Source organism: Dipteris shenzhenensis, chromosome 24, assembly GCF_047967505.1.
Source record: "Dipteris shenzhenensis isolate YYH24624 ecotype China chromosome 24, Dip_SZ_1.0, whole genome shotgun sequence".
In the NCBI taxonomy this organism is placed as follows: domain Eukaryota; kingdom Viridiplantae; phylum Streptophyta; class Polypodiopsida; order Gleicheniales; family Dipteridaceae; genus Dipteris; species Dipteris shenzhenensis.
In genome coordinates this window covers 24963276-24975224 of record NC_141619.1, presented here as the reverse complement: position 1 = coordinate 24975224, position 11949 = coordinate 24963276, and the positions used below count along the sequence as shown (strand labels likewise).

At 37.8% G+C, this 11949-nt stretch overlaps 1 long non-coding RNA gene across 1 annotated transcript; it reads right to left on the bottom strand.

Annotated features, from left to right (window-relative positions):
• Nucleotides 1-6274: 6274 nt before the first annotated feature.
• On the bottom strand, nt 6275-6852 carry LOC147886407 (uncharacterized). The gene is made up of 3 exons (XR_015543286.1): nt 6799-6852; nt 6653-6706; nt 6275-6374 (listed from the first exon to the last, which is right to left on the bottom strand). It is a non-coding gene; the product is annotated as an uncharacterized LOC147886407 (long non-coding RNA).
• Between the last annotated feature and the right edge of the window lie 5097 nt (nt 6853-11949).

Sequence of the window (11949 nt, the reverse complement as noted above, 5' to 3'; positions counted from 1 at the left end):
AAGAAAAAACCCACTCTTCAAAGCACAGATGAAAACATAAAAACAAGCTTTTTTTTTTAGATTTTAAACTTAGGAGATGAAATCAAAATTATAAAATTTAACATGACACAGATAAGTTACACCAAAAGATAAGATTCAGCAGTTGTAAAATCTCGTAATATTTACAATGGTATTAATTAATACCTTCAAAAGTTACAATATTAAGCAAACTCTCATACTATTTATAATGGTGTTAACAAACACCAAAAGTTACAATAAGCCTCTCACTAAAAGGCTAATATTAATATTTGCTATTGATATCCTAGATTCAACCCATTCAAGGGCTAAGACCATCTCGATGTATAGCACTTTTCTTGATTCCGTATGGCTTGTGCTTCTTGGGGTGGAAATCTCCCATAACGAGCCACACGTGAAGTAACCTCACTTAGATAGTCTGTTAGCTCTCTCCTATATGAAATTAATCTATCTATTTCACCGATAGACCTACTTATTTTCTCTCTCTCCTCCTTCTCTAGGTGCTTCTGAAGAGCAAACTCCTTCTTTTTGTCCTCCGTTAATGGAGCTCGCTGTCTCTCTCTACTCTCTGTTCGCCTTGTTCTCAGTGATCCAATCTTTGTTGGTGTTAATGGATTCCTCTATGGAATTGATGACTTCAAAAAGATCCATGAAGCTTTAAGCTACGAGAATATGGAATCAGGAACGAGAGATGGCGAGATGGAAGAAGGGTTTGAGAGTAAGGCTATGAGATGAGTGGGAGAATGATAATGGGAGTATAGTCGAGTTCCAGAGTAAGGTTGCAGGCAAGATGGAAGGAGTAAGCTTGAGGAGAGGAGGAAGGTAATGAGACCAAAGTGGAAGAAGTGTTTGGCTTTAAGGCTAGGGGCAGGGATGGAAGAAGTAAGCTTGAGGAGAGGAGGAAGGTAATGAGAGCAAAGTGGGAGATGTGTTTGGCTATAAAGCTATGGGCGACGAGATGTAGAAGACAAATGACTAGAGAGGGATTTATGGAGTTGCAGACTCATAATGTGAGATGAAAGATTAGAATAAAGAATTGGAAGAGGCTAAGATGTCGCTAAGATGATGGTTGGAGAATGCTAGACCACTAGATTGTGTGAAGTAACAGATCCAAGACCATAATGCAAGATGATAAATTTTGAGTACATTGAAATCTATAAAATAAAGTGATGGAATACAAGAATGATATAATTTTTAGATTCTTGTATATAATAAGTTAGACTTGCAGATGCAAGACCGTAATGCGAGACATGTGAGACGATAGATTTTGAGTACATTATAATCTCTAAAATAAAGTGGTGGAACACAGGAATGATATAATTATTAGATTCTCATCATGAGATATTTATTGTATATAATAAGTTAGACTTCGAATAAAGTGAAACCGATTAAATAAATTTAGAGAGGTGAGTTGTCGATTGAGTGATGTAAAAGATGCAACACCATAATGTGAGACATATAAGAGGATAGATTTTGAATACATTTAAATCTATGAAATAAAGTGATTGAAAACAAGAATAATATAATTATCACATTCCTATCATGAGATATTTATTATATAATCAAATCAAATATGCTTTTTTTCCATCATCAAACATTTAATATGTATCCATGATAAATGCTCCTTATGTATCCATGAGTACATGCCCCTTATGTATTCACATATTTAATAAAATCAACCAAAATAACATTGTGAGCCAAGGAAAACAAGTCACACATTTAATATGTATCCATGATAAATGCCCCTTATGTATCCATGAGTAAATGCCCCTTATGTATTCACATATTTAATAAAATCAACCAAAATCATTGTGAGCAAAGGAAAACAAGTCACACATTTAATATGTATCCATGATAAATGCCCATTATGACATTTAATAAAATCAACCAAAATAACATTATGAGCAACAAAATCACAAATACAAAGTTTTGCGACTTTGTAGTTGTACATGCATCACTTGCCAAGAAAGTTTTTCCTACTTCAAAAAAAACTCATGTACATGCTAAACCCCATCACAAAGCTTCACAATGAAGTGCATTCTAAAGCTTGCTGTGGACTCCAATGTGATGCTTTGGAAGTAGACTCTTTTTATCGAGGCTTTGATGCTTTAGGTGTATATGGACTGTTCCTTCAGGCATAGAATTTGTCTACTTCCAAGCATGGACTCGGTTGTGATGGTTTAGGCATAGAATCTAGTGGAGCTGTGGATAAAGCGGCTAAATGCTTCATAATATAAGGGTCAATATTGCATTGACCAATAGGGATATCTTTTTTTGTGAGCAAATATCTAATCGCACCATCCACTGCATCACGTTTCACCTATATGTTGATGCACTCCTCCATGCAATGATCTTTGTTCTTCCTGCCGACTGTGTAAGTTATAATCTTGTAGCATGTTTTGTTCGAGCTCTTAGCTAGGCCATTTGCCTTGGGAGAGTATGTTATCAACGTCCTATGCATGATCATGAATTTGCTAGTTAGGATCGCTACGGTTTTGTTGAGAAAATGAGTTCTGTTAGATATGCTCAATGCCTTACCCTCCTGGTAACCACCAGTGGTCCAAGGTGCTCAAGTTGTAAGGCCCCCATATGAGAAGAAGCCATGTGTGAGCCCATGACACTAGATGAATCCTGACTTGCATGTTAGATGAGGTCTATCAATGAGACTGTTAATGGTAGAAACGTGATCATTTGGGAGCCCCTTGTTCTTCCTGGGGCCTGGGGGCTAGCTAGGGGGTCCTATGGGGGCCAACAGCCCCCTGGTGGGGGTTCGAGGGTGGGAACCCCCGAGGCGACAGTTTAGAGAATATTCCCTTAATATTCCATGGACGACTAGCCAGTTCCACTGACTAGGTTGACTGGTCAGCTCCACCAACTAGGTCGACTGGTCGACTCCACCGACTATGTTGATTCGACTACCACCCTCATAGCTATAAAGAGGCGACCTCCCAATCCATTGTATCAGATCAGTTCAGATCAGTTCAGATCTTCCAGCTAGTAGCTCTTCACCTAGTATCTGTCTAGATTGCCATCTAAGCTCCACTGTGGGAGCACAAGGGTGGATGGAGCCATCATCTGTACTACATCAGTATTGAAGGAAAAGTTTCAGTTTGCTATGTACTCTCTATTCTTTGTTCAGTTTCTGTTCTGTTGCATCGTGTAATTTAACAAGTTCCTCAATCGTTGACTAATTCCAAGGGAGACCCAAACTATGTAATGACCGGTTCATATAAAAACTTAGCTATGGACCATGCATCGGCTTTTCTTGTAGCTTGCCCCTTCACCCATTTGGTGAAATAATCTGTGGCCAGGGTAATGAATTTGACCCCTATTCCTTTAGCTGCTGGGCGTATTAGACCAATAAAATCAATGTCCCAAATCTCAAAGGGTTGATCAGTTAATGTTCTCGTTAGGGGCATCATGTCCGCTTTATGTGGGATTTGCACTCTTTGCCAGGGATCACATCGCTTGGATAAACTTGGCTTCATCTCTAAAGAGAGTTGGCCACTAGAGGCCTGTGTGCAATACTTTACATGCTATGACATTAGCAAGGAAATTGACCTCCTACTATCTCATAATGGGCTTCTTTGAGCACGTCGATATATTTGTGTTTGCACACGCACCTGTGCATGATGCCATCCTTGACCATGCGATAGAGTTGGCCTACAATTAGGCATATGGTGTTGTGTCCTTAATGAGTTTGTGAGCTTTGTTCCTCTTGAGGGATTTGTTTGTCCAGGAGGCAACCCATTTGCCAGGTAGTGGCCTATTTCACCTGCCCATTCTGGAATTATGTCAATGAGAAATAGGGGTGCATCTGGGAGGTCATCCTCGACATCGACTCCTATTCTCACTCTAATAGCCATAGTGCTATGAATGTGGTAAGGAATCCAGCTTTCATACTCATACCAAGCACATAGAAATACATTATCATTATGTCAAAGAGAGATTGTAGGGAGGTAGTCGATAGAGTGAGCGAGAAAAAGCAAGCGGGCCCAAAAAAGTGAGCGATCTTTTCCACAATCCCTTATAGAGGTAGCCAACATAGCTCTGTGAAATCCACTATTTGGGAAGAATCTCCAAAATGAAACTTAACCTACTTTCCATATTTGGGAGAGTAAAGCAAGTTGATAATATATTATAATTATCTTGATAATGTAACTTGGACTTGGTAGCACAGGAGAGACTAAAGCAACTAAGACTTTTCCAACAACTCAATTCTCATATACTTTAGGGAGTCTATTGATGATGACTTGCATAATTTATTGATATTTCATAGTCCCTCATATGGCTGCAAGTTGTATATTCATGCCTATGAGTCTCACTATATATGCATGTCAAAAGCTTTTATTGATTTGCTTTCTCTTCATCAAGATCCTAGGTATTCATTTGCCTCATATAAAGTTGCAAACATATCTCACACCTTTTTTAATGTTTTCATTGTATTTAACTATCCAAGCACAACATCTTGTACATTTTGCTTTCTCAAATGGTAATTGTATTTGTCCTTCCTATCCCATTTAAATTGTGCATGTGAAATACATTGTGTCTATGAAATACGTGTTTCTTGAAGTTGACATGATTTGGGTGTCAAATGACCTGTGTACAAACCCGAGGTCAAAAAGTGATGTTTTGGACTAATAGTACAAGAAAAGATACAAAATTGATTAGAATTATCTCAATAATGTAACTTCCAATATGTGTGATTAGTAATCAAAAGAAAGTGAAGTGTCACTTCAAAAACGTGGGATTGCATCACATACATAACAATTCTTCTACATTCAAAATGGGTTTTATTTTCCTACAATCAAAACATCCACATTGCTTGAAATTATACTTAATAACATTAATACCACTTCACCCATATGTGGGAGAACCCAAGTATCATTTGAAAGCATAGGATTGCATAATACATAGAGAAATATTACCACATTACTGTTAGCTCACCCCAAAGAGCAATATTACCATATTCAAAATGGGACTTCTTCTCACAAGTATCACCAAGCTCTCATCAAAATGGTCTTTTAAATCATATTCTACTCCTCTTGACACTCATCATCAACAAAGTAAATGCGAGCTCGTGGCCTATCTGAATGCCTCTCATCATATCTTCTTTCAGTTGACATGAATCTTGCCATTTCTTCTGCATAGCATGGTAAGTCAAAACGTTAAAGACACAATAACAACAATCCAAAAATATCCAAATGTCATCAAAGAAAGATCTAAGTTCAGTACCATACTAATCATCATATGGATTTGTGATGGGGTCCACTCTATCTTCATCCCCATCGCCATCATGCTCTGACCTCACCCATTTCCCGAAATGGTCTGCTACAAGTGGCTCAACAATGGTAGCCATAATACTGCTATCTGAATCAAAAGAAAAACAAGGTCTACCAGTATCCTAACAAGCACGCATGAGAGGAGCTGTGCCACAACCCATCTCTAAAACCAATCCTCCTGGAACACATAAGAGAGACAAAAGGCACCCAACAAAGTAGCAACATCGCTCAAGCCCACCTTGAGCCATCTGAGAAGACATAGGCACTATTGTCCTCTCACTGAGAGGCACATAGTGAGTCCATAAATCAAATAGCGGATCAATGGAAAGGTTTTGAAATAGTGGAACACTCTCTTCCAAATAAACTGATGGAGTCTTCTTAGCTCTACATACTAGAGCCAACATAGATGACTGCATCTGTGAATCATGCATAGAGAACCACATACCAAAGAATGACCTTAGCCAACAAGTATCATAGCATGAAAGACTACATGTGACCACACATATGGAACACAAATGAAATATATGATTTTGCCATCAAAACCTAGCATGCATACTACATGTAACATGGCATCTATCAATCCCACATAAAGAAACACATTAAAAAGTTCATGAATGTAGCATTACAACACACCATGCATGGAATTGTAGCATACCTTGAGAGTTATACCATGGTATTTATAGTATCCATGTGGAAGCTTATCATGAATGACTACACGTCTGACAACTTCCAAGCCTTGAACAAATGCAAAGTGCTCCATCCACGAAATACAGTGTCCTACAATCAAATGACACTATCTCATACAAGAAAAATGAGAATAGAGGACATATAACAACAATAGTGCTAGATATTAAACCTTACCTGCCATAGGACATATAACTGCCAGCCAACCACTATCTGATAATGAAGTTGCTGCAACGGCAAGCCCATAACGCACATGGTCCTCTAATAAGAGGTTCCAAACTAGGATGGGTTCTCTCTCATCAAGTGGAAATCCAGTGGGAAAGTCAACCAATATAAAATCCGCAGCCCACTTAATCTTCTTACCCAACCGCATGTAGTCTCGATCAGGGCTAACTACATTCATGAAAAACTCATGCAAAATAGTATACTTTTCATTTTTCTTGGACTGTGAAAAGTCCATGCCCATGGTTATGTAATCACCCACCATACAAGCATATAATGGAGTGATACCTCGAGTCGATAGACTATCCGGTGACTATGCCTTATGAAATACATAATGTTGTACTAACTTTGTGATAGATTATGAACCTACATGGAAAATTTATATCAAACACAACCAAAGGAAATTTTGAAACACCAATAGCAAGAACAAAAATAAACTAGAACCTTACTTGCATGCTCCATTTGATCCTTATCTTGCCTTGGTGGACTAGATGGCTCCTCATCTAAATGGATAGGAAAGAATAACATTAGTATACTATTCCAAACCCTCATCACAAACAACATTAGAAACTCAACATGTATGTATATTTCTTACCTTTCTTTTGAGCTTGTTCTTGTTTTTGTGCTTGTGTTTTTGTTTTTCTAGAGCTTCCGCCCATTTTATCCTTACTTTCTTCAATGTCCTTAGATGAGGCATATTTCTTGTGAAAGTCTCTCTCACACACCAAGACTTGTCCCTTGGGGAAGTCTATCCACCAAGGACAATTTGCAAGTTCCCATTGAGAGTGATTGTGCATGCCAGGAGGATACATACAAGCAGCATGACCAATTTCCACCCAACTCTTGCACAAATTTGGAATCTCTAAGATCTTTCTCTCTCTTGCCAAATGAGCAAGATACCTACAAATCAACAATCACTAATTATTTGGACCTCCTATATAAAGAAAGGTTCACAAAAAAATTGAGACAAATAAAAATGATTGTCAAGTTCAATGTTGTTATAAGCTTCACAAAACAAATAGAAAAGCACCATCATTAAAACTAAAAGGGACCAACCTGTAGACAACCCTGTGAGCAGCCATGTCCAACTCAGAGAGACCATCTGCTTTCTTTCCTCCCTCACTCTCAATATTTGAATCCTTTGATCGTAGAGCTAAGAACAAATGCTTTCTTCCTTCTAATTTTATGTCCTCCATGTACTGTTGCATTGTGTAATCTTTTGGTGTCTCTAAAGGAACGCCCATCGTTGTTACAATCCTCAAGTCATCAAGAACTTTCAAAGTCTGGGTCTCTACTTTCTCAAGAAATATCTCTCTATTAATCCATCTACACAAGTGAAAAACAAAGTATTCACACAATTAAGACTTATGGCACTTCTATAATACATACAAACACTGCAAAATAAGTTTATTTATGAAAGGAACAACTCACCCTCTATACTCCACATCCCCCACAGGCATGAAATACATATCCCTCATTGGTTTGGTAGCCTCCAACAAGGAAAGAAAAATGATTTTTTTCTCCAATCTCAAATCATACTTTGCTATGAGTTGCAGCTTCTCCAAAGTTACACAAGAGTCCAGACCATCAAATCGCAAGGCAAATAACTTTTCCAACCAGGCCTCACCCAAGCCTAGATCTATGCAATTCAAAACCTATCCAAGCATTGCATGTTAGATGCATAAAATGATTAAAAAATGTAACAACAAGAAGAATTAAACTCTCACCTTTCCCATCCTGTCAGCAATTCTCTTTTGAATCAGGACACGTTGCTTTTCTTCAACTTATGTTCTTTGGTCTATAGGCATCTTTGTGGATATCTTATCAATTGCTTTTTTAAGCTCTGTATTGTACTCAACCTACACAAAAGATTTTCTTTTATAGAAAGAAAAGGAATGAAAGAGAATAAGCACCAAGAGAAGTGTAGCATTAAACCTGAAAGACCAATCTTGTAAGATAGCCTCTTGTCAATGGAAACTAGGGCCTTTTTCCTTTACTCTCATGAGCCCTCCAGTTCTCTATGGGTTTCACTTCATTAGGAGACAATGATTTAATAAATATCGTAGGATCACACTCACAAATGTTGTGTGCATTTATAAGTGTGTCTCGGAGGCTAGGTTTGACGATGGCATGCTCATTCATACTACAAGATACATCAAAAGATTAGTTCGTTTGTACAAAATAAAAATAATGAAGATAAAGAATTATACAAGACAAAATAATGAAAGAAAAAAAGGTATCAAAGTACTTACGAATTCATGCGCTGTAGGCCAGCCAATAGAGCAATCTCACTTATTTTTCTAGGATCAATTATTGTGCAAACCACTCTTATGTGTCGTTTTTTGTTTGTAGGAAAGATATCCTTTATAACACTCATCCAAGCAGTAGTCCTATGATTTTCCTCCCAAACAAAAAACATCCTTCTTGACATAAATTTAAATTCATGACTTGATAGCAAGTCATTCTCAAACTCTTCATCAACATCTCTCCAAGTGGGAGACCACCTCTCCATCATATCATCTGTCACTACTACCTCCTCTCCATCACTTTTGCAAACGGACACAATGAAAGATCCTTTCTCTGGAAGGTAGCCCTCCACTTGGAATGTGCTTTTTAATGAAGACACATCATCACGCAGTCCTCATACTCATGCATAAGGGATCAATCTACATAATGGAATGCGAGGACAATGATCTGAATCAAGCATCCTGCATTTTCCAATCACATCACCTCCTCCTTCCACTTGCACTTCAGTGTCATCCAATTCAACCTCCTCCAATCTTGGTCCTTCATCTCTTGGAGCAGAGGATGTATCAGGCTCAGAACCTACTGCACTCCCTGGTTCTTCTATCCCACCTACTGATGATTGGGCAGGGGGATCTATTTTCTTTCCTCTTGCTAACTTTGGAGGCAGAGTCTCTTGAGGCTTTTTACCTTTCCTTCCAGTCATCCTGAAATGAAATACAAAAATAACACCTTTTCATACACTGGTCACATATGAAATGAGATTGCAAGACAATGAAAATCTAATCCAAGAGCAAATATAGTATAGCAAACTATAGAAAAAATCTATTGTTCACGGCACATGCTATTCTTCTCCAAAACATTCTATGAAGATCAAGAGTTTAATGTGAGCACAACTGTTAAATTTTTTAAACACTAGCCAGATACATGTTTACACTATCATTTTGAACACATGCATTTAGGGTCTAGTTTATCTTAGAGCCAACAGTCAAACTCCTATACTATTTTAGATACATAGAGCTAACAGTCAAACTAATATACTATTATTGATACATAGAGCTAACATTCAAACTCCTATACATAGATGTGTATAAAGGAATATCTAAACATATTTATTTATCTTTATACACATGTCTTTATTTATCTTTAAACGCATCTGTTTTCACATATTTATGCATATGTATTCATATCCTTTTCTATGTACAAATAAAAAAACACATGTAAATAGTTTTACGTATGCATGTATAAACTTATCTATGTATGAATTTATATCTGCATATATATACATAACCTCTCAAACTCTCAACCCCATATAGCATTCATTTGCTAATGGAAGAGACTGCATCTTCCATGCATATGTTTACATTTACAACAGACTTCCGTATATACATCTTGACATTTTCATACATGACATATGGACACAAATAAATATACAATAAATGTATAACACACATACATGTATATGAATACTTAAGCATGTCTATTTATATACATGTATTGTGTAATACATGTACATGTGGCGATCTTTTGGGGGATTTCTCCCAATATTCCACAAACTCTCACCCCCTTCCATAGAGGACTTTCCTCAATCAAGGAGTTCCTCCTTTAACTTGAGGCATAATTCAAGAATGCAAATTAAAAGCAAAAGCATACAATGTGTTGGCATAATCATCCTTGTGGTCAAAATAACTTGCAGAATTGAAAGCTACATAGATGACATTTATGTCGACCTTATATCTACTTCACTCTTCCTCTTTGAGATCTTATATCCAATGAGCATTCATATTTAATAAAAATCTTAAAATGTATAGGTTGAATGCAATTGTGAAAGCACACATTAGTAGTGTGCATTTTAGTGCTATTTCTACCAAAATGGACAGCGCATCAACACGCTGTCCATTTTGGTGAAAAGGGCATATAAAATGCTACCCCAAAACAACGCCACTATTGAGCAAGACTTGACACAAGATGGCTTGACATAGTAACTCAGGGATCTGGAAGCTATTTTTATTTTCAAGTCACCATGCAGGTCAAGTGTGGGAGCATTCTTGATCCCAATAACCAATCTTATTGTAGGAAGACTGTTGCAAGTGTGAGAGCATGTCAGTGTCCTAAATTGTAAAGCTCTTTCTACCAAAAAAGACAGCGCGTCCATTTTGAAGCAAAAGACATCTAAATGCCACCCCACTGAAATTCTATTATGAAGCATAAAAGAGGCCAATTTTGATGCTTGGGATACCGAAATAGACACAGCGCGTTGACACGCTGTCCATTTTGGTATCACAAGCATCAAAATTTCCTTCTTTACTCAAATATGAAGGTGGTACATGAAAGATACAATGGAGGATTTTAGATGTCCTTTTCCATTGAAATGGACAGCGTGTCAACGCGCTGTCCATTTCAATGGAAAGGGTATCCAAAATGCTCCTCTTCCAAATGCTTAAGGACTCACTAGAGAGGTCTTGGAAGATTGAAAAATTGGAGGATGAGGATGTGAGGAGAAGAAGGATTCACAATTTCGAAATCAATTTGAGGTGTATAGACAAAAATTGATGAAAGTTTTTTAAGTTTTTAGTATACCCCCAATGCTTTTTAGTATAGCTCCTTTGACATGATTTTGATCTACTTTCCATGAGAAAGGGCAGCGCGTCTTTCTCATGGAAAGTAGATCAAAATCATTGGGCCATTTTGATCTACTTTCCATGAGAAAGGGCAGTGCGTCAATGCGCTGCCCTTTCTCATGGAAAGTAGATCCAAAAAAGGATGTGTGTAGCTCTATGCCAACGACACGCCATCTTTAGAGTCGACACATGGCACAGGTCATCGCCACGCCTCTCAAAGATTGGCACCCCTTCGCTATGCATTCATGGAAGCATAAATGCTTCTCCAACTTCCCTCCTCTGCTTCGCCATCAAATCAGGTCGAGGATGACGTTGTGTGTGTGTGGCTTCTGCTGTCCACACCTTGTTTGCTTTCATTCGTTGTTCTTACCTCAGATTGTTTTGCCTTCTGCGCCCAACCTTCAGTCGCCCTGCTTCCAGATTTAGCTATTGAGTCAAGGAAGGATTTATTACTAAATCTTCACTAAATCTTGACTATACTTGATTATGTTCATATTGACAGAAGGTAACGGTTCATATTGATTCTGTTCTTAAACATATCCTCTTACCAGATTCGTGTTTGCAAGTTATGGAGCCTTTAATATTCAGATTACCATCTTGTGAAATGATTACCATTTTCATGGATATTATGAACCATGTCATGGAGCCTTTATGAAGATAATTGTGACGGCGTCATCTAACTCGCCACCTTTCAAAGACATAATTTTTTCACATCTTCTCTTCTTTTGTCATCTCGTCCTTCTATCAACATCTTCTCTTCCGCTGCCATGTCCTCTTCTATCAACCTCTTTTCTTCTATTTCCATCTCTTGTGCTTCTGTTTTCTCTTTTGATGCCACCTCTTCTCTGGCAATGTCATTTTTTATCACACTCTTCTACTGG